Source organism: Macaca fascicularis, chromosome 4, assembly GCF_037993035.2.
Source record: "Macaca fascicularis isolate 582-1 chromosome 4, T2T-MFA8v1.1".
In the NCBI taxonomy this organism is placed as follows: domain Eukaryota; kingdom Metazoa; phylum Chordata; class Mammalia; order Primates; family Cercopithecidae; genus Macaca; species Macaca fascicularis.
Window position 1 is genome coordinate 144,488,825 of NC_088378.1, and position 23,093 is coordinate 144,511,917.

Genomic DNA, 23,093 nt, shown 5'->3' on the forward strand with positions numbered 1-23,093 from the left:
GGTCAGGAGATCGAGACCATCCTGGCTAACATGGTGAAACCCAGTCTCTACTAAAAAATACAAAAAAACTAGCCGTGCGAGGTGGCGGGCGCCTGTAGTCCCAGCTACTCGGGAGGCTGAGCCAGGAGAATGGAGTAAACCCGGGAGTCCGAGCTTGCAGTGAGCCGAGATCCAGACACTGCACTCCAGCCTGGGCGACAGAGCGAGACTCCGTGTCAAAAAAAAAAAAGAAAGAAAGAAAGAAAGAAAGAAAGAAAGAAAGAAAGAAAGAAAATCAAAGAAGTCAAGTAAAATGCTGCTTGGGGAACTTTAGGGCCTTACGGAGGATGTAAAACAGAAGCGTAAAGAATTCACAAAACCTGGCCTGAAATGCAGAGCGACAGCGTGTGTCTGGCAAACCTGGGGTGGTTACACAGCCGGGACCGGCAGCTGCTTTTCCATCGCGGAAGCTCTGATCTGAAAGAGAGTGGGCGGGGTAGGGAGGAGGAGGGAGAATGCTGCCGTCGGATGCAGAGCCTCTTTCAGGTGGGATTCTCTCCGGAATCAGGAGAGGACGAGGGAGGTGTGTGGACTGGGGCACGATCTATACAAGGAACTAACACTTTGTACGCCTGGTGAGCGTCTCAAACGTGATCTGACACAGCTCAAAGGGTCGACGCTGTCATCCTCTTGCCACCGTTTTGTGTGACAGTCAACCCAGACATGAGTTTTGGATGACGACCGAAAACACGGTCTAGGCGAGGCCGGGCAGTAAGTTACATCATTTAGAAAGCTCCCTAGATTCGAAATCCGGCAGATTTGGGAAATCCTGGCCTGGAAAATCAAGAATTCAAGCTGGATGGAGTGGGCTGAGTTATTGGTAAGTCGTCGCCTAGGAGGAGGCAGTGAGGAGATCAGAAGGGGAAGGGTGAAGGGATGGGTGATTGGAGAGAGGGGTGAGGCGAGATTGGGGTAAGCAAAACGTGCCGATCAGGGCTTGAATATGGATCTTTAGGCATGTAAAGGATTTGGATGGATAAGTAAGTAGGACATGTCCAAGCTCTGCACGTTTTCTCTGAGTCCTCTAGGTACGAAAAAATATTAGTCTTGTGTGTTTGAAAGGAAGTGGGCCAAAACCTTTCGTGCCCTAGGAAGATACCATTCCTTTTTACCCAAACTGTCGGCTTTTGAGAGCGTCTTTGGGCTGTTTACAGAGCTGAACTCTTCGGAACGTTCCCGCGTGGCTAGGTTTTGTTTGAGGTGTAGTAGCGGCTGGTATTGGTGGCTTTCGAAAAAAGCCAGATGATTGTGGTGGTAGTAGGTTGGTGAGTGTAGAAATGGGATTTGCCGGCTGTTTTTGGTTTGAGTATGTGAGGTAATTCTGAAAGCGGTTGTTTCCCTTTGGAATGGAAGACAAAGTTGACGATAACTGAATGTATTTCCCTGTACTTATGCTATGAGGGGAATGTGCCTGTCGTGAGCCCGGTTAGCTCAGTCGGTAGAGCTATTAGAGTTTTAGCATGAGGATTCAGGGTTCAAGTCCTTGCGCGGGGTTGAGGCCTTGGCCTTCTGCTCACCAGTGTTTTATATACCAAAAAAGGATTTAAATTCACCTTGCTCCATTCTGGACATTTGAATTTGAGCTGTTAGGCCAGAGAGATAGTGGCTGAAGCCATTAATCAGAGGTTTCTGGTGCTTGGGATTTTGTTTAAAGGCAAAAATTAAGGAGGGGCCGGGCACGGTGGCTCACGCCTCTAATTCCAGTACTTTGGGAGGCAGAGGTGGGCAGATGGCTTGAGCCCAGGAGTTCAAGACCAGTCTGGCTAATATGGCAAAACCCCGTCTTTACAAAAAATGAAAATAATAAAAAATTGCCGGGTGCAGTGGTGCATGCCGGTGGTCCTAGGTACTTGGAAGGCTTAGGTGAGAGGATCACCAGAGCCCTGGAAGGTTGAGCCTGCAGTGAGCCATGATTGCACCACTGAACTTCTGAGCAATACAGTGAGACCCTGTCTCAAATAAATAAATGGAGCAAGGCTTTGTTTGAAAAGCAGAAAAAGGGGTACATCCTCAAAATATAAACCCAGTCTTCGTCCTGCTGTAGGTAGTGGTACCTTATACCACACTACAGGAAAGGAGTGCTCCCCTGCTTGTTGTTAGGTTTTCATTTTGCTTTGTGGGCATTGGATGGGGCCAGAAGGTGGGGAGGAGCTTGAGTTTAAACATGATTAATTTAAGATGCCTATAAATTTAAGATTCGGTCTTGTGAATGTATTTGACAAGCACAGTCTAACAACTCTGAGACTGTAACTCTGCAGGAATCCCCGACTGGGATTCTTATTAATTATGTAGCCACAGAGGAGAGGAACAATATGTAGAGTGAGAATTGAAAGGGTTAATTGTGGTTCGAAGATTGGGAGCTCATTCATGGTATTCACGGAAAACCTTATGTAAGCTACAGTGATCTTAGCTGTGTATTCGTTCAGGATAGCATAATGTTCTTGGAACCTACTTAGAAATCCCAGGAAATTATTAGAAATCCAGGTGAGAGGTTATTGCTATCTGCTTTTTGCCCTCTGCAGCCCTTATGAGACTATTTTTGTGTTCAGAGACATCGCATGAAGTAGTTTTGAACCTGAAAGGATCCCACTTGTCTGGCAAATGTCTCTTGGTTGGTCCAAAAGGCTCATCAGACTGCTAGAATATGAGAATAGAAAATAGAGAAAGGACAGGTCTCACCAAGGGAGACAACTAAGGTGGTGTCACACCTACAGGTGTGCAGGGGAGATGAAGCAGGTTTTAACTTGGCTTGCAGTGTAGAGCACAACTAGCATGATGTCTAGTGTCCCTGGCAAATGATTACTTTCCATTGTGACTAGAGCAAACTGTATTTAAAATGGACTCATATATTCCTAATATGAAAGATTTTTTTCCTGTCTGCCCCTAGCTGTATATCCAAAAGTATTGAATAATTTTTTTGTGGCAAGGTCCAGTCTTTCTTTGAATAGCATTATTGAAACATCTATTTAATGAGAAGTTGTGGGATTAACTCATAAATTACAGAATTTTCTGAAAAACCCAACATTTTACTCAGAAGACAGAATATACCTATGCTCAAAATACAGTATTCAGAAAACCCTAATACATATGTAGCATATGTCTAACCATCTGTGTCCTACAAGAAAATAGAAGCCCATTGGGTGCTGTTTTGGAAGGAGTCCCATAGAAAGCATGTTAGAATATAATTTGAGTGTGTTGGAATATCATTGTACACACCAAGCATGATGTTCTTTGATATCATAAAGATCCTTTTACATGGTCCGGGTTTTTGTTTGTTTGTTTTGCTTTGTTTTTGAGACCGAGTCTCACTCTGTCACCCAGGCTGGAGTGCAGTGGCGTGATCTCTGCTCACTGAAACCTCCTTCTCCTGGGTTCAAGTGATTCTCCTGACTCAGCCTCCTGAGTAGCTAGGACTACTCGGTGTGCACCACCATGCCCAGCTAATTTTTGTATTTTCAGTAAAGACAGGGTTTCAGCATGTTGGCCAGGCTAGTCTCAAATTCCTGACCTCAAGTGATCTGCCTGCCCAGGCCTCCAAAAGTGCAGGAATTACAGGCGTGGGTCACCATGCCAGGCCAACATGGTCCTGTTTTACAGGTATAGAAAGAATAATGAACTACGCTCCCAAATTTACCCTATGTCACCAACTTTTAAATGGCTTTACATTACATACCCAGATTATAAGACTGCAAATCATGGGCCCTTTTCTCGTAACATTATACTATACTCACACATACTCATATACAATTTAATGGTTCACTTTAATTTCAAGTGTTGTTAGATGTCAAAGACAGCATTCAATTAGACAGAAAATAAATATAATATTATAGGTCATTTTTTTTACAAGTTTTACAGAAGCCTTTTAGTCCAGGCCCATTATGGGCATTGCAAAGGTTATTTGTTTAATGATGCTTCAACTTTTCATTTGGCATCTTTGACACAAAATTTCCACTATATATCATAGATTAATTGCCAGAAGTTAAGTCAAGTAGCTTGTATCATTTCTGTAATTTGGCATGAAAAAGGACCAGGAGAAACAGAGCAATCATGAAGGGACCAAATCTAAGGAACATGATGGCTTTTCAATTAAGACATATGGTCGTCTTGTGCCAGAGTTGCTCTCACTTCTTTTATACAGTGGAGAGTGTAAGAACAACTTTGTTACTTGCTTTAACAATCTATTTTTTTCAAGAATCTCTTATAATAAAGTAATATTTACCAATATTGAAGGAAAAAACAAAACACCTTCTAAAATATTTGAAAACTATTATCTATAAGTAATGAACTGGCAAAAAAGATAAAGCAATATGATTCTTCAAGGTCACTCACTCTTCCAAAAATCAATGGTCATGGTGATGAGAGTTGGGGTGGAAAAACCTGAGGCAGGAACTATGGTTTATCATAAGAAATTATATTTGCTTATATTCTTCATGATAATTCACTCAATGTTTACTTTCTTATTAGGGCTTATTTAGGAAAATATTTCAGAACCTATGTCCTACTTATTTACCAATCAGAGAAAATAAATGTGGTGATATTACCAAATGCTTCTATATACATACACACATTCATGTGGATAATATGTATTATAGTATGCATATAAATTATGTGCACATGCAAATACACACATAACCACCCATCATGAGGTATCATTCATCCATATACTTTCCATGGATTATCTAATTTAATTCTAACAATAGTTGTGAGTAAATATTGAGCTAGAGATTGAAATCAGATTTTGTCTTACTTTAGACACTAATATTTTATAATTATATAATTGATAACAAAAGTCACTTCTTAAAGTTGATAGTTATTTCTGTTGTTAAATATGTCAGCTAAGAAAAATAGCGAGATAATACAATTTCTTTAGCATGGCAAATTATGTACATTTAAAACCATAGTCATTATCTTACTGAAAATAATAATTTGGGACTAATAGAATATACAGTGAGCTCAAATAACTCAATGGGGAAAATATCAAATACTCCCATTAAAAAATGGGTAAAAGATCTCAGTAGACATTTCTCAAAAGAAGACATACAAATGGCCATGAGGTACATTAAAAATGTTCTTCAGATGTTGGAGTGCTCTTAAAAAATGAAAAAATGCTCAATATCATTAATCATCAGAGAAATGCAAATCAAAACTACAATGAGATATCGTCTTACCCCAGTTAAAATGGCTTTTACCCAAAAGACTGGCAATATCGTTTTTTGTTGTTGATGTTTTGCTTTTTTTTTTTTTGAGATGGAGTCTGAGACGGTGTCTTGCCCTGTGACCCAGGCTGAAGTACAGTGGCACTGATCTCGGCTCACTGCAACCTCTGCCTCCTGGATTCAGACAATTCTCCTGCCTCAGTCTCCTGAGTAGCTGGGATTACAGGTGCCCACCATCACACCCAGCTAACTTTTGTATTTTTAGTAGAGACGGGGTTTCACCATGTTGGGCAGATGGTCTTGATCTCCTGACCTTGTGATCCTCCCGCCTTGGCCTCCCAAAGTGCTGGGATTACAGGCATGAACCACCGCGCCTGGCCGGCAATATCGAATGCTGGTGAAGATGTGGGGAAGGGAAATCCTTGTACACTGTTGATGGGAATGTAAATTAGCGCAACCACTATGGAGAACACTATGAAGGTTCTTTGGAAAACTAAAAATAGAACTACCACATGATCTGGCAATCCCACTGCTAGGTATATATCCAAAAGAAGGAAAATCAGCATATCAAAAACATCTCTGCACTTTAATGTTTATTGCAGCACTATTTACAATAGCACTTCCGCGTTTATTGCAGCACTACTTACAACCTAAGTGTCCATCAATGGATGAATGGAAAAAGAAAATGTAGTATATATGTATAATGAAATATTATTCAGCTATAAAAAAGAATGAAATCCTGTCATTCACAACAACATAGATGCAACTGGAGTACATTATGTTAAGTGAAATAAGCCAGGCACAGAAAGACAAATTTTGAACATTCTCACTCATAGGTGGGAGCTAAAAATTAAAACAATTGAGCTCATGGAGATAGAGAGAAGGATGATGGTTAGCAGAAGCTGGGAAGGGTAGTAGGGAGGGGGCTGTAAGGTAGGGATGGTTAAATGGGTGCAAAAATATAGTTTGATAACACAGTAAGGTGACTGTAGTCAACAATAATTTATCGTATATTTTTAAATAATTAAAAGAGCAAAATTGGAATGTTCCTAACACAAATGATAATGTTTGAGGTGATAGATACTCAAATTACCCTGAAATAATTATTATACATTGTATGCCTGTATCAAAACAACATGTATACCACATGTATACACCTATTATGTACCCATTAAAAAAAGAAATTTAAAAAAAGAATAATTTGTCCACTCAAAGTCAGGACAAACAGCAATAATATAGGAAAAAAAGCAACATCAATATAGAAAAAATTACAACTTTTTTGTTAAAAAACTGCAAAATTACATTTATGTTCTGATAATATGATTTTCTTTATCAAGAAATAAATAGATGCAACAAAACCTCATATTAAAAAGTTCATACAAAGGCTAAGTAGGAAATAAATGTATACCAATGTATTAGTTATCTGTTGCTACATAATAAATTACCCCGTCTTTTATGAGCCAGTCTCTGAAGTCGTACAACTCATCTGCCTCATTCTAATCACTCACTCATAAGAACAGTATTACACATTAAAACAACACTGATTATGAAGCAAGATTGGCCATCAACTGATAATAAAGCTGAGTAATTAATAGATGGGAATTCATTATAATATCCTTTTGGCTTTTTTTTTTTTTTTTTTTTGAGACAGAGTCTTGATCTCTCACAATCTCGGGTCACTGCAACCTCTGCCTCCTGAGTTCAAGCAATTGTCCTTCCTCAGCTCCCCTAGTAGCTGGAACCACAGGCGAGCACCACCACACCTGGCTAATTTTCATATTTTAGGTAGAAATGGTGTTTTGCCATGTTGGCCAGGCTGATCTCAAACTCCTGACCTCAAGGGTTCTGCCCGCCTTGGCCTCCCAATGTTCTAGGAATAGTCGTGAGCCACCGCACCCGGCCTTTTTGCTCCTTTATGTGTTAAAAGAGTCTCCAATAAAGAGGAAAAGAAAAAGAAAAACTACACTGATTGCCTCACAAGAAGAAATGAACAATCCAAATAGGCCTATATCAATTAGAGAAATTGAATCGATAATCAATAACCGTCTAAAGCAGAAAGCATTAGGATCAGGTAGGTTCATTGGTGAACCCTAACAAATATGTTAGGAAGAAACCATACCAATTATTTCATTATGTAGTGAAAATGGAAGCAGAGAGAATAATTCCCAACTCATTCTATGAAGCCAGCATTATCCTAATACCGAAACCAGACAAAGACGTTACAAAAGAAAGCTACAGTGCATATCTATCATGAACATAGAAGCAAAAATCCTCAACAAAATATTAGCAAACTGAATGCATAATGTATAAAAGGAGGTCGGCTGGGGAGGCAGGGGGCTTATGGAACTCTGTACTTCCTTTGTTTTGCTGTGAACCTTAAACTGTTCTTTTAAAAAAAGATTAGTTTAAAAAAGTAATCAACGAATACCAAGTTCATTTTCTGTGTTGTGTAACATTCCAATTTAATAAACTGAGGCAGCCCACCTGTTTTTATCATCTACTGAAGAGCCAGATTTTCTTCTCAAATTGTTCAGTGATAATAAGATCCTTGCCTCATGGGAGCACCCTGCAACATGAAGTTTCCGTGTCAGTGGTCATGTAGTTTTCATGCATAGTCTCTGCATCCTCACCATTTTTTTGTTTTGTTTCGTTTTTGAGGCCGGGTCTCACACAGTGGCCCAGGCGGGAATGTAGTGGCACGATCATGGCTCACTGCACCTCCACCTCCTGGGCTCAAATGATCCTCCCACTTCAGCCTCCTTGGTAGCTGGGACCACAGGCATGTATCACCACGCCCCGCTAATTATTATTATTATTTTGTAGAGACCAGGCAGAGTCTCACTTTGTTACCCAGGCTGGTCTTGAACTCCTGGGCTCAAGAGATTCTTCTGCTTCATCCTCCTAGTGCTAGAATTACAGGCATGAGGCACCACACCTGGCCTCACCGCTATTTTAAAAGACAATATTGAAGCAGGTTTCTATGTTTCAAGGAAGCCGCTGTGAAAGCAGAGGGAGCAAAAGACATTAAAAGATCTTAATTATCTCCCAAGTAGCCAGGGCTGAGATTTGGACCTGGTTTATGACCCTGTTTCGTGGCAGCATTTTTGACAGTCTAGAAGCAGGGTCCTTAGCAGTAGCCAAGCAGTACTGGATGTCTCACATTTTTTATGAGGAGATGCAGCTTTATGGACTGGCCAATCCTAATCGTTATTTATTTATTTATTTATTTTTTGAGACGGAATCTTGCTTTGTAGCCCAGGCTGGAGTGCAGTGGCCGGATCTCAGCTCACTGCAAACTCCGCCTCCCGGTTCACGCCATTCTGCTGCCTCAGCCTCCCCAGTAGCTGGGACTACAGGCGCCCGGCACTACGCCCGGCTAATTTTTTGTGTTTTTAGTAGAGACGGGGTTTCACCGTGTTAGCCAGGCTGGTCTCGATCTCCTGACCTCGTGATCCGCCTGCCTCGGTCTCCCAAAGTGCTGGGATTACAGGCGTGAGCCTCCGCGCCCAGCCCTTAATCGTTCTCACTAGCATACAATGGGTAACAGTTTCCTTTTGCCTTTTCCTCCTTGGTCAATAGGCGGCAGGCAGAGGCTGCGGATGTAATGGCACACCTTGCATGCTTCCATGTCACTGTCTTGAGTTCATGAAGGTTTCATTCCTTTTTTCTTCTTTTTTGAGTCTTTATTTTTTTAGAGCAGTTTTAGGTTCACCGAAAAACTGAGTGGAAGGTACAGAAATTTCCTATATATCCCCGCCCTCACACAGGCAGAGCCTCTTCCACCAACAGTATTCTGCACCAAAGTGGTACATTTGTTATAACTGATAAGCCTGCATAGACACACCATTATCACCCATAGTCCATAGCTCACTGTAGGGTTCCCTCTTGGTGTTGTGTAATTGATGGGTTTTGACAAATGTGTGATGACATATATCCACCAGTACAGTATTATACAGAGCATTTTCACTGCCCTAAAAATCGTGTGCTCTACCTATTCACCCGTTACCCCTAACCCCTGGAAACCACTAAAGTTTTTACTTTTTCCATAGCTTTACCTTTTCCGGAATACCATATAGTTGGAATCATAGTACATTGGCTTTTCAGATTGGCTTATTTAACTTAGTAATATGCATTTAAGTTTCCTCCATGTTATGTTTCCTCCATGTCTTTTAATGGTGTGACAATTCATTGCTTTTTAGCGCTGAATAACATCCCATTGCCTGAATATACCACAGTTTATTTATGCATTCACCTGCTGAAGATGTCTCCGTTGTTTCCAAGTTTTGGCAATTATGAATAAAGCTGCTATAAACATCCCTGTGCAGGGTTTTTGCATAGATGTGCTCTCAACTCCTCTGGATAGGTACCAAACAGTGTGATTGCTGGGTTGTATAATGAGAGTATGATTAGTTTTGTCAGAAACTGCCAAATTGCCTTCCAAAGCAGTTGTATCATTTGGCATTCCCACCAGCAATGAACGAGAGTTCCTGTTGCTCCACATCTTCATCAGCGTTTGGTGTTGCCAGGGTTTTGAATTTTTGCCATTCTAAAAAGTGTGTAGTGGTATCATAGTTGTTTCAATTTGCATTTTCCTGATGATATATGATGTGGAAACTTTTCTTTTCTTTTTTTTTTTTTTTTTTTGAGACGGAGTCTCACTCTGTCGCCCAGGCTGGAGTGCAGTGGCGCGATCTCGGCTCACTGCAAGCTCCGCCTCCCGGGTTCACGCCATTCTCCTGCCTCAGCCTCCCGAGTAGCTGGGACTACAGGCGCCCACAACCGCGCCCGGCTAATTTTTTGTATTTTTAGTAGAGACGGGGTTTCACCGTGGTCTCGATCTCCTGACCTTGTGATCCGCCCGCCTCGGCCTCCCAAAGTGCTGGGATTACAGGCGTGAGCCACCGCGCCCGGCGAAACTTTTCATATGTTTATTTGCCATCTGTGTATCTTCTTTGGTGAGTAGTCTGTTCAAATGTTTTGCCTACTTTTTAATCCAGTTGTTTGTACTTTTATTGTTATCCATTGAGTTCTTTGTATATTTTGGGTACCAGTCCTTTATCAGACATGTGTTTTGCAAATAGTTTCTCTGTCTGTGGCTTGTCTTCTCATTCTCTTTGAGAGTGTGTTTCGCAGATCCGATTTTTAAATTTTTACTAAAGTATAACTTATCAATTACTTCTTCCATGGATCATGTCTTTGGTGTTGTCATTTTCCATTTGAAGAGTCGCTGTTCTGTACTGTACAACATCTGAAGCAAGAGACAAAAACCTTCGTGCCCGCGGCTGCTGCAGTGGGGTCTCAGGGCAGAGAAGCGCTTTCAGAGGGTGGGGGCGTGGCGGCTGCCTCCGCGGGAGCGCCTGGCCAGGGCCTATCCCGCGTCCCCCGGGGAAGGCTGTTGCGTGCAGCTTCGTTCTTCCGCGCAGCAGCCTTGCGGAGACTCAGAACGAGGTACGGGGAAAGAGCTGACGGGTGAACCAAGAAAAGAGGGAAATAAGCAAACGCACCTTCTTAAATCTAGAATTCTTGGTAAAGCCAGAGTTGCCAGATAAAGCTTCGGTGTCAGGTGAGCTAGATGGTATGTGTGGCCCGAGTCATTGCATGTGGGGACAAAGGTCAGGCAGGATTTTCACGTTTTCATCTATTTGGACAGTTGCTTCTTCCAGCCGGGTCAAGTGCGTGGGGAGCCACAGCTCCCAAGGTACATTTAATCATTCAACGTACTCAGATGGAGGGAATTTGGGTTGCATTTTCCATGAGCCTTCGGCTAGCAGAAAATTTTTCAAAAGGTCTTGAACAATCCCTTAATTCTTTCCGCCTGGGATTCAATTGCGCCAAGAGGACTAATTGTGCTAAAGCTGTAGAAGTGTGCTCTGCTCTCTGTAACGATACAAGCTGGATGTTGCTGGTGCGTCCCGGAAGGAGGTTACTCGGCTGTAATCTGGGTTAGGCTTTAGGGGGAATTCATCCTCAGTGTTGGTCACTCCCTCGTCGAACACGAGATAACATAAAATGCTTCGCGTTTTTAACAGGACAGGAATTCTCCCTTACAGCTGACTTGTGCCAGGGGATGTAGCTCAGTGGTAGAGCGCATGCTTCGCATGTATGAGGCCCCGGGTTCGATCCCCGGCATCTCCAAGGCGATTATTTACATTAGCTTTTGTTTAATTCAGCCTCTGGCATAGAATATAAGGGGAAAAAAAAAGAAAAGAAAAGAAACGATTTTAGTCCTTTCACATGTTTGCCATTATCATTTCCTTTAAATCCATCAATTCCCTGTCTTTCTGTTTTCTTCTCTTCTATCTGGTTGACTAGCCACAGGCCATATTCCTGTTTCCTGGAAACTTCCAAGATGTTTTATTATGTGGTGAGTAGTACAAAGTCAGACGGACAATTCAGAAATGTACTATTCTTATAAATGCATCCAGAAAGAGGGAATACAGCTGAATATTCAAGACTATTTTAAGATCCACTAAATGAGACCCTAATCCATTCTCAGTCTCCAGTGAAAAACAATCAGTAAAATGTAATATGTCGACCTTAATCCATTCCCAGTCTCCAGTGAAAAACAATCAGTAAAATGTAATATGTCTCCGTATCATAGTTTTTTTGGGAGGTGGGGAAAGTGGAGTAGGATGGAGAAGAGGAAAGTAGCATGCTTTTTTTTAGTTTTAGTATTCAGGTGGGAGTTGCTTTCAACTTAAGGTCCACTCTAGCACCTTAAGATAATGTAGATCTTGTCCTATAGTTACTAACCTGGTAACCATTTTCTCACTGCAGCTTTTCAAGGTTTTTGTGTGGGAGACCTGGTCATAAAACATTTGGGACATCTGAGAAAGTAGTAAAGATTAGAAATAGCCTGTGGAAATGGAAGGCAGAGTTGGTTAGAAACTCACAACAGGTGGAACGCCGTGGCTCATGCCTGTAATCCCAGCTACTCGGGAGACTGAGGAAGTAGAATCGCTTGAACCTGGTAGGGAAAGGTTGAAGTGAGCCAAAATCGCACCACTGCACTCCAGCCTGGGCAAAAAAGAAAATCATAACAGATTTCCTGACAACACTGAGAACCCCGCTGAGGTTGCATTCTGGGCAACTGTAAGTAAATGAGTTTTTAGGTTTATGTTATTTCTACATTGCACTTATGTTCATTCCTTGATTCATTTGAGTGCTTTGGAATATTGATAGTAAATTTGCGCTATTGCTTCAGTTCACATTTAAAGATACACCAAAAATGCCAACGTGTATTTCTCTGCCATTGTTAAGAGGAAATAATTAAACATGATAAACAAGAGAGGATCACAATAATAGTGAAATATTACAATGAAACATTATAAGAGGAAATAATGAAACATGATAAACAAGAGACAATCACAATAATAGTGAAATATTACAATGAAACATTATAAGAGGAAATAATGAAACATTATAAACGAGAGGACACAATAATAGTGAAAAATTACAATGAAACATTGTAACAGGAATTAATAAAACATTATAAACGCAAGGATCACAATAATAAGGAAACATTACAAAAAAATTAGCCGGGCATGGTGGCGGGCACCTGTAGTCCCAGCTACTTGGGAGGCTGAGGCAGGAGAATCATTTGAATCTGGGAGGTGGAGGATTACAATCAGACTGGAATTTTACCAAGTTAATTCCATAAATAATGTGGAAAATGGATTGGGAATGGTGGTGAAATAAGATGAAAAAAAGACTAGTTCAGATATTACTGGAAGAGTCCAGATGAATTTTGGTGGGGACTTTCACTGAGAAATAAATTTCAGAACGTGAAGACCTGTCCTATGACCATTCTTTAGGAAACAGAATAAGAGTAGTCAGAGGCTGGAACTTTCCCAGGGGCCTGAACTGTAGTTACTGCTGACTTTTTCCAAGAGATTGATATCCAGCAAGATCTACATCAAGGATGAAGCTACCTGTCTCAATCTCTTAATTTCTCAATTAACCTCATTCCCACTCAGTTTTCTACTTCCAATGGGATCTTTTGGGCTGTGGGAAATATTTAATTTACTTGGAAAACATTTGATTCGCTAAACTTACTGTCTCATATTCCTGCTATCCCAGTTACCACTCTGGATATATGTCCCTCTAATTCTCCACCTATACCTTCATCTCCATAACCCTCTGTTCTTCTGTTTCAATGATGTAGACTTGCAATTTGTCTCTTTGCATATTTCAACTCCACTCTTTGTATCTCACATTTCCATGTTAACAACCACAATCCTTAACTACTCATCCAAATGTTCCTGCATTAACTTAAACCTAGATCTCCCTAATGCATTGCTATTTAAATTAGAAACTACACATTCTCCAATCTCAGAATCAGGAAATAGGTTAGTTCCTTCTGAGGCCACATTCCAGTTTCCAAATCATTGCATTTCGTTTTATTTTATTTTATTTTATTTATTTATTTATTTATTTATTGTTTTGAGACGGAGTCTCGCTCTGTAGCCCAGGCTGGAGTGCAGTGGCCGGATCTCAGCTCGCTGCAAGCTCCGCCTCCCGGGTTCACGCAATTCTTCTGCCTCAGCCTCCCGAGTAGCTGGGACTACAGGCGCCCGCCACCTCGCCCGGCTAGTTTTTTGTATTTTTAGTAGAGACGGGGTTTCGCCATGTTAGCCAGGTTGGTCTCGATATCCTGACCTCGTAATCCGCCCGTCTCGGCCTCCCGAAGTGCTAGGATTACAGGCTTGAGCCACCGCGCCCGGCTTTTATTTATATTTTGAGACAGAGTCTCACTCTGTTGCCAGGCTAGAGTGCAACATCCAGCTCACTGCAACCTCCGCCTTCCAGGTTCAAGCGATTCTCCTGCTTCAGCCTCCCAAGTAGCTGGGACTACAGGTGCCCGCCACCATGCCTGGGTAATTTTTTTGTATTTTTAGTACAGATGGGGTTTCACCACATTGGCAAGGCTGTTCTCAAACTCCTGACCTTGTGATCCGTCTGCCTCGGCCGTCCAAAGTGCTGGGATTACAGGAGTGAGCCACCGCGCCCGGACTTCTATCTGCATTTTAAAAACCCTGTTCTGGGTTGGGCACATTGGCTCATGCCTAGCACTTTGAAAGGCCAAGGCGGGCAGATCGTTTGAGCCCAGGAATTTCAGACTTGCCTGGGCAACAACATGGTGAAACCCTGTCTCTACAAAAAACATACAAAAATTAGCCAGATGTGGTGGCATGTGCCTATAATTCCAGCTACTTGGAAGGCCCAAGTGGGAAGACGGCCTGAGCCTGGGAAGGTGAAGGCTGCAATGAGCTGTGATTACACCACTGCATTCCAGCCTAGGCAACAGAGTGAGACCCTGTCTCAAAATAAAAACAAAAACAAAAAGTCCTATTCTGGCCACCTGCAGTGTGGTTCATGCCTATAATCCCAATGCTTTGGGAGGCCGAGGAGGAGGGTTGCTTGGAGCCAGGAGTTCAAGTCTAGTCTGGGCAGTATAGGTAGACCTCATTTCTAAAAAAAAAAAAATTAGAACAACCACTCTCCCTTAAGAAAAACCCTGTTTCTGGGAGGCTTTGCTTTATGAAACACAATCTCGGCCGGTGCGGTGGCTCACACTTGTAATCCCAGCACTTTGGGAGGACAAGGTGGGTGGATCATCTGAGGTCAGGAGTTCCAGACCAGCCTGACCAACATAGAGAACTCCTATCTCTACTAAAAATACAAAATTAGCTGGGCATGGTGGTGCATGCCTGTAATCCCAGCTACTCTAGAGGCTGAGGTGGGAGAATCGCTTGAATCCGGGAGGTGGAGGCTGGGGTGAGCCGAGCTTGCACCATTGTACTCTAGCCTGGGCAACAAAAGCGAAACTTCATCCAAAAAAACCAAAAAAACCCAAAAAAACACAATCTCACATTTCTCAGCAAGAAAACTCTTCCTAATTTAACGAAGACCTGGTGCCTGGTTTCTTCCACTCGCCCTTGGTGACTTCAGGGTCCATGTGGACAGATCATCCAGCACCCCAGCTTCTCATTCCTTTCTTCTCTCTTTCCCCAGTAATCTTTATTTCCACTCTATTTAGTCACTTGCACACATGGCCATGCTCTGGACATTGTCATGTATCAGTATTATGCCAAAAGAATAAATCCATCAATATTATGCCAAAATAATATAATCTAGTATAGAGTAGTTTATAAGAACACAGACTCTGGAATGAGAATACTCATGTTTAAATCTCAGCTTTTCTACTACTGTGAGATATAAGGCAGACCATTTAATTGATTTAAACTTCAGTTTTATCATCTGTAAAATGAGGAGAAAATGATGCCAACTCACAGGACTTTGTGAATTTTAAATAAAATAATACATTTAATAGTTTCTAATTATTAATAACTGACTATGGTAAGAACTCAATGAAAATTAAATATATAAGAATCAATTGGCTGGGTATGGTGGCTCACGCCTGTAATCCCAGCACTTTGGAGGCTGAGGCTGGTGGATCACCTGAGGTCGGGAGTTTGAGATCAGGCTGACCAACATGGAGAAACCCTGTCTCTACTAAAAATACAAAATTAGCCAGGCATGGTGCTGCATTCCTGTAATCCCAGCTACTTGTGAGGCTGAGGCAGGAGAATCGCTTGAACCTGGGAGGCAGAGGTTGCAGTGAGCTGAGATCGCACCAGTGTACTCCAATCTGGGCAACAAGAGCAAAACTCCATCGCCAAAAAAAAAAAAAAAAAATGGGGGCTGGGCGCAGTGGCTTACGCCTGTAATCCCACCACTTTGGGAGGCCGAGGCTGGTGGATCACCTGAGGTCAGAAGTTCTAGACCAGCCTGGCCAACATGGTGAAACCCTCTCTCTACTAAAAACACAAAAATTAGCTGGGCATGGTGGCAGGCACCTGTAATCCCAGCTACTCAGGGAGGCCGAGGCAGGAGAATCGCTTGAACCTTGGAGGCAGCGGTTGCAGTGAGCCTAGATTGCGCCATCGCACTCCAGCCTGGGGGACAAGAGTGAGACTTCATCTCAAAACAAACAAACAAACAAACAAAACACAAAAACATAAAAAAGAATAAATTAAGTTAAAACTTATAGAAGGACTTGTGACAACATCTTAGAACAATATATATGCTCAACAAATGTTAGCTGCTATTATTATTAATATTACTACTATCTGCATTATTTCCCTGTAACTGCCCCAAATATAATGACTTAAAACAACACAAATTGACTATCTTACATCTCTGGAGTTCAGAAGTCTGAAATGGGTTTCACTGGGCTAGTATAAGGGTGTCAACAGGGCTATATTTCCTGTAGAGTCTCTAGGGAAGAATTAGTTCCCTTGTCTTTTCTAGCTTTAGAGTCTGCCTGGATTGCTTGGATCATGGCTCCTTCCTCCATCTTCAAACTTCCAATCTCTGACTCTGACCCTCATGCCTCCCTCTTTCACTCATAAGGACCATTGTGATTACATTGTGCCTATCCAAATAATCCAGAATAAATGCTCCATCTCAAGGCCCTTAAATTAATCAACCTGCAACGTCCCCTTTGTCATGTAAGGTATCATGTTCACAAGTTTAGGAATTAGGACATGGACATCTTTGTGGAGGGTGGGAGGGCATTAGTCTGCCTACCATAGTATCCCTAATCTACTCTCTTTTCTGGCAACCTCATCCAGTTACTTTCTCAACTTCCGTTTATCTACTGAAATGCAACTTCAATTTCCTTAACATTTTTTTTCTCTCTGTGGATTCTTATGTTCCTACCTTTTCTTCCTTCCATATCCAGCTTAGATTCCTTGTTCTTTCCCTTCAACCACATTTCAGCAATGTCCTCATACTCCTTTGTTTCATAGTGAACATCCTCCCTCAGAGTTCCAACTGTAGATGATTCCATATGGCTCTTATTCACTCCACACAGACTGTTGGGTGGTCTTAGAGAATATCACACCACGGTGAAGATTAGTACCACCCTAAATAAGGAGTAGGCCTTCCAGTCCAGGACGCCTATGCCCACAACCTCCCCTGCCTTCCCACCCACCACAAGGCCTGGAATGCTCATGCTGCTGTTACTCCTACCCCACCTATTTGAAATAAAAGCAGAGGCCAGGTGACTGCTGCACACTCTTCTAGGGGTGGGTCCAAGGGGCAGTTCTGTACTCACCATCTCCTCCTGCATAGGAACTCAACTTGGTATCATCTTCAGAGAGGAAAGAAAGAGCAAGATTAGTGAAATAATTATGGCCTTTGTTACTTTGGGTCCAGATGGGACTTTTGGAAAGTTCATTCCAACCTTTCATTTTAGAGGCCAGGAAACCTAAGTACAGAGATGAGAGGTGACTTACTTGTTCCCTTCAATGCTACCCCACTCACTTGCATTTCCCTAATAGGATTCATAGTAGCTACTTCAAAAAGGCTTCACTTCCTCAAGATATTTAATCCTGCTTTCTATACCTTCAGCTGATGACTTTGCCTCCTACTTCAAACTTAAAAATGCCATCAAATGAAAACCATCTTAACTTCCTTCATTAACTTATAAATGTACCTATATTTGTATACATCCTTTTTTTTTTCATTTCTGTCTGCTAAAATAGAATAAATATCCCTTGTATCAGTGCTACCCAAGCTTTAATGTTTATACAGCATCACCTGTGAATTTTATTAAGATGAAAATTCCATATGTCTGGGGTAACCCCTGAGGTTCTATGTTTTATTTGTTTGTTTATTTATTTATTTATTCATTCATTCATTCATTCATTCATTTAGAGATGGAGCCTTGCTCTGTCACCCAGGCTGGAGTGCAGTGGCACAATCTCGGCTCACTGCAACCTCTGCTCCCCAGGTTCAAGCGATTCTCCTGCCTCAGCCTCTAGCTGGGATTACAGGCGCGTGCCACCATGCCCAGCTAATTTTTGTGTTTTTAGCAGAGACAGGGTTTCTGCATCTTGGCCAGGCTGGTCTTGAACTCCTGATCTCATGATCCACCCATCTCAGCCTCCCAAAGTGCTGGGATTACAGGTGTGAGCCACCGCACCCAGCTGAGATTCTACATTTATAACTAGCTCTCAACTGATGCTGATGCTGCTGGTCTCTATGCTATACTTTTAGTGGTGAGAGCTTAAAGTGTCCACAGCTAGTTCTTAAAAGGTCCTCAGGCCATCTTGTCCTGCATTCACAGGGAATTTGTGCTGTCAATTATTCCTGCTGTCTCTATCTTCACCCTGTCCTCTGCTGGTTTCTTTTTATTACTATTTAAAATAGTTCAAGTCTCTTCATATTAAAAATCTCCCCTGGCTCCACGTTCTTCTGCAACCACCACAATTTCTCTTTCCTTCCAATTCCAGTCACATTTCTTGAAATGAATATTTTTACTCTGTGTCTCCATTCCTCATCTTACTCTCATTTCTCAATTTTCTGAATATAAATTTGATTCTTAGACTTGCAGTGAAATGACTCTTATCAGAGTCACCAATGATTCCCATGTCTCTAAATCTAATGAACTTACTAGCCTTCACTTTACTAAACTCATTTTATCATTGGACACAAATGATTCTTGCTTTGAAAGAGCCTTGTCTTTCCAATACAATATATTGCATTGATTTCACATAAGTTATTTGTAAAACTTCTGTTGTTGTTGTCAAATGTGAGTATTGTTTATAGTTCAAATGTAGGAATACTTTCTTCATGCTCTACACATTCTTTCTAAGCATTCTTATATATTATACTTGCTCTGCATATCCTCTGTACGCTGCTATTTCTTAAATATATATATCTTTAGTCTCTACCACCCTCATAAGTGTTAAGTCCATATAGCCTACAGCACATTGCCACTGTATTATTCCACAGGCACCTTGCTGCCTTCCTCCCACACATATCTAATTAACCACCAAGGATGCTCAATGCTACCCTTTACTATCTCTCAAAACCATACACTACTTTCCCACTCATTTAATCTAGTTTGCATCTCCAGAAATTCTTCTAACTTATAGTACATATTCATAAGTCAATTTCCCTTCCGTCCTTGTGATGGCCTTTTTCGGTAAGGACCTCAATCCTGGTTAAAACTAATGATGCGGGCTGGGTGCGGTAGCTCACGCCTGTAATCCCAGCACTTTGGGAGGCTGAGGCTGGCGGATCACGGGGTCAGGAGATCGAGACCATCCTGGTTAACACGGTGAAACCCCGTCTGTACTGAAAATACAAAAAATTAGCCGGGTGTGGTGGCACACGCCTGTAATCCCAGCTACTTGGGAGGCTGAGGCAGGAGAATAGCTTGAATCTGGGAGGCGGAGGTTGCACTAAGCCGAGATGGCTCCACTCCAGTCTGGGCGACAAAGCAAGACTCCATCTCAAACAACAACAACAACAACAACAACAAAAAACCCCAAAACTAATGACGCGCCTAGTCCATATGAGTGCATGAGAAGCTCTCCTCTTAGGCCTCTGCAGATCTCATAGCCTTCAGTTAACACAGGTTAAGAGTTTAGCAACTAATTAGAGAGGAGTGCTTATTTACTAAGATAAGAAAGAGTGAAGGGAAGAAGTTTGGAGGTAAAGAAAAAACAAGGCTTTAGTTTTGAACATATTGAGTTAGAGATGCTGATTAGATATTCATGTGGAGATGTCAAGCAGGCATGAGATCTGTGGAGGCCAAAGGGACAGCTTTTATTTTCTGAGAAACAATGTAGAGACTGGGAAAATTCAGTCTTCCCAGTGTTTATTCTCAATCAGGTTCACTCAAGCAAATGAGGGATTCAAACTTGCTTAGTTCCAATTGGTTGATACAGCTGAGCTCTGATTGTACAAGGCAGCTGAGCCCTGATTCGGTGACTTTTAAGCCCAAAACTACAAGTCTTGTTGATTGGATGTTTCTAGGTGGTTGACTGCGGATTTCTTGCTAGTTTATCTTGGCCCTGGTTACGAGAACTACTCTGGTCCAGGGTTGCAAAGCAGAATGTTTGTCACGGGTCGTGTTTTCTGAGAACCCAGAGTGTAATGACTGTTCCCTCACCTGGACCATGGCCTCTGGACCCTGTTAAATTTTGAGCTGTCTGCATTAGCCACAGGGAGTGCGGGTATTCTCTAGACTGAGGCCACTTCACAGCTGAGTGTTATCTTTTCTCTGCTGTCCAACAGAACATCACATCTATTTTATGTCAAAAGTGTATCTGGAATCCACCCACACCTCTCTTCCACTTTAAACTACCTAAGCCAAAAATATTCACTCAATAAATGTTGACTAAGCACTATGTAGTTGCCGGTACTCATCTAGAAACTGTAGATACAATAGTGAACAAAGACAAATTCCCTCCACTCAATGAGCTTACATTCTGGCTCAAAAAATTTCCCAGGCGTGGTCGTGGGCGCCTGTAATCCCAGCTACTCAGGAGGCTGATGCAGGAGAATTGCTTGAACCCAGGAGGTGGAGGTTGCAGTGAGCCGAGATTCCGCCATTGCACTTCAGCCTGGGCAAGAACAACAAAACTCAGTCTCAAAAAAAAAAAAAAAGAAAGAAAGAAAAAAATTAGCCAGGCATGGTGGCATGGGCCTGTAATCCCAGCTACTTGGGAGACTGAGGCAGGAGAATCGCTTGAACCTGGGAGGCAGAGGTTGCAGTGAGCTGAGATCTGAACTTCAGCCTGGGCAACAGAGAGAGAGACCGTCTCACAATTAATAATAATAATAATAAATTTAAATATACATATATTACATATCATTTCCTACCTCAAATTCTGTTTCAATTAGCATATGTTTGCTTCTATTGACAGAAAACCTGACCATCAGTCATTTAAATGAGAACGGTTTATTAGTACCACATAGCAAGAGGTCAGAAGGAAGGGTTGACAAAGCACCTTAACAACATCATCAAGGACCCAGACTTCTCGAATCTTTCTGTTAGAGGAACCCCTGCTTACTAGGCCTCTGGTTTAATAAAACATGACCAGAATGAAATAGCGAGACACTTACAAGTTATCTATAAGGTTAATACTCATGATCTGAAAATAGTCACATTCTAATCTGACCACCAATTGTAATTGCAGAATATTTATGGTCATACAGAACACCTCCCACCAAGCCTGCAGAATGTCGAGATGTCCTAAAAGTGCAGCCCACTTTACTGAAAGATAATGTTAATGAGCAGGCTTAATGAGTTGAAGGGTCATTGATAGAAACAGTAGCCCCTAACTTTGGTGAGCACATCTACATATTACAAGTTTAATTATAACTCCTCATAGTTTTTTGTGTTTCCTTTTTTCTTTCTTTTCTTTTTTTTTTTTTTTTTTGAGAAGGAGTCTCACTTTGTCGCCCAGGCTGGAGTGCAGTGGTACGATCTCGGTTCACTGCAACCTCCGCCTCCTAGGTTCAAGCAATTCTCCTGTCTCAGCCTCCTGAGTAGCTGGGATACAGGTGCACACCACCAAGCCTGGCTAATTTTTGTATTTTTAGTAGAGACGGGGTTTTGCCATATTGGTCAGGCTGGTCTCGAACTCCTGACCTCAGGTGATCTGCCCGCCTCAGCCTCCCAAAGTGTTAGGATTACAGGCGTGAGCCACCACGCCCTGCCCCTCATAGTTTCTTATAAGTGAAGAAACTAACAAAGGATAGTATGTTCCTCCTCCTGCTTTCTGACACCCTACTCTGTAATGGAATAGTTTCTAATAAACTTGCCTCTTTCACTGTGCTCCATGACTCATCTTGAAGTCATTCCTGGGTGAGATCCAAGAACCCTTTCTTGGGATCTGGATCAGGACCCTCTTATTCCAGCGACATTTTCATTCTGTCGTCCTTAAGTGTCAAGAGTGTCTCTTTCATGATCACAGCAGCTCCAAACACTGTGTTTTGTCTTCAAAGTAGTGTTTCTGAAGCAAGAAAGTAAAGGCAAAAGCAAAGAACATTCTCCCTTAGCACATTTGTCCTCTAACAAGATAAATACTTGTCCCAGAAACCTCTCAGGAAGGCTGTACTTACATTGCATCAGCCACAACAGTGTCTCATACTCATTTCTAAATCAATTGCTATAAAAAAGAAATAGATGACAATGACTGAATAAGCGTTTCTCAGGACAGTTCCACTTGGACATTTTTAGAGGGGTTGGTTTTCACAGAGACTAGTGGCTGCTACAGGCATCTAATTTAAAGGGGTAAGAGTATCTTACAAATAAATGCAGCAATTCCTCATAACAGAAAAATTGCTGTACATTCTGCAAGACTTTTATATGGTTTCTTGAAAATTCATGTAGGTAAGAAAACAAACAAACAACTAACCTGTTTATAGTTTCCGAACCTTTGTTTTCTGTATAAATACAAAGTTCTTTATTTCTGAACAATTGCTTTGTTCAAAAAAATTGTTTTCAAAATTGTTTTCAAAAAATTTTGTTCAAAAAAAAAAAAAGTTTACCATATTAACAAATCAGTTTGTCAAGGCAAGCATGGCTCTTGGCTTTAAACATCCAACACTACATACCTGTGCCTTCATTACTGTTTTATTCAAACTAATTCTTTTGAGAGGTAGAAGAACTTGACTGTATCGTGTTTTCTAAAATAGTCATTTATTTATTTTGCTGAGAGTATTAAAAAGATTGTCATTCCTAATCATTTCCATAAGGAAATATATGTTGTCTTCTTACCTGTTTTGAATTACTATCCTTTTATTTCTCATATGTATACCAGTTAAGGAGTCTTATGAATTTGAAAGGAAAATTGTATCTGTGTCTAGTTTAAATTAACTATCACTTTTATTTCAGGATATTAAAGAATGTGCTGCAAAAAACTTGTAAAGAGAGAGGATTGGTTCTGTTAAGGTTAAGAACCATGCCATACATATGTAACAAACCTGCACGTTATGCACATGTACCCTACAACTTAAAGTATAATAATAATAAATAAATAAAAAAAAAAACATAAAAAAAAAAAAAAGAACCATGCCTTAATTACACTATGA

At 41.5% G+C, this 23,093-nt stretch overlaps 1 non-coding gene across 1 annotated transcript; it reads left to right on the plus strand.

Annotated features, from left to right (window-relative positions):
- The first annotated feature begins 11,258 nt into the window (after nt 1-11,258).
- TRNAA-CGC (transfer RNA alanine (anticodon CGC)) lies at nt 11,259-11,330 on the plus strand. The gene has a single exon. It is a non-coding gene; the product is annotated as a tRNA-Ala (tRNA).
- Nucleotides 11,331-23,093: the final 11,763 nt, after the last annotated feature.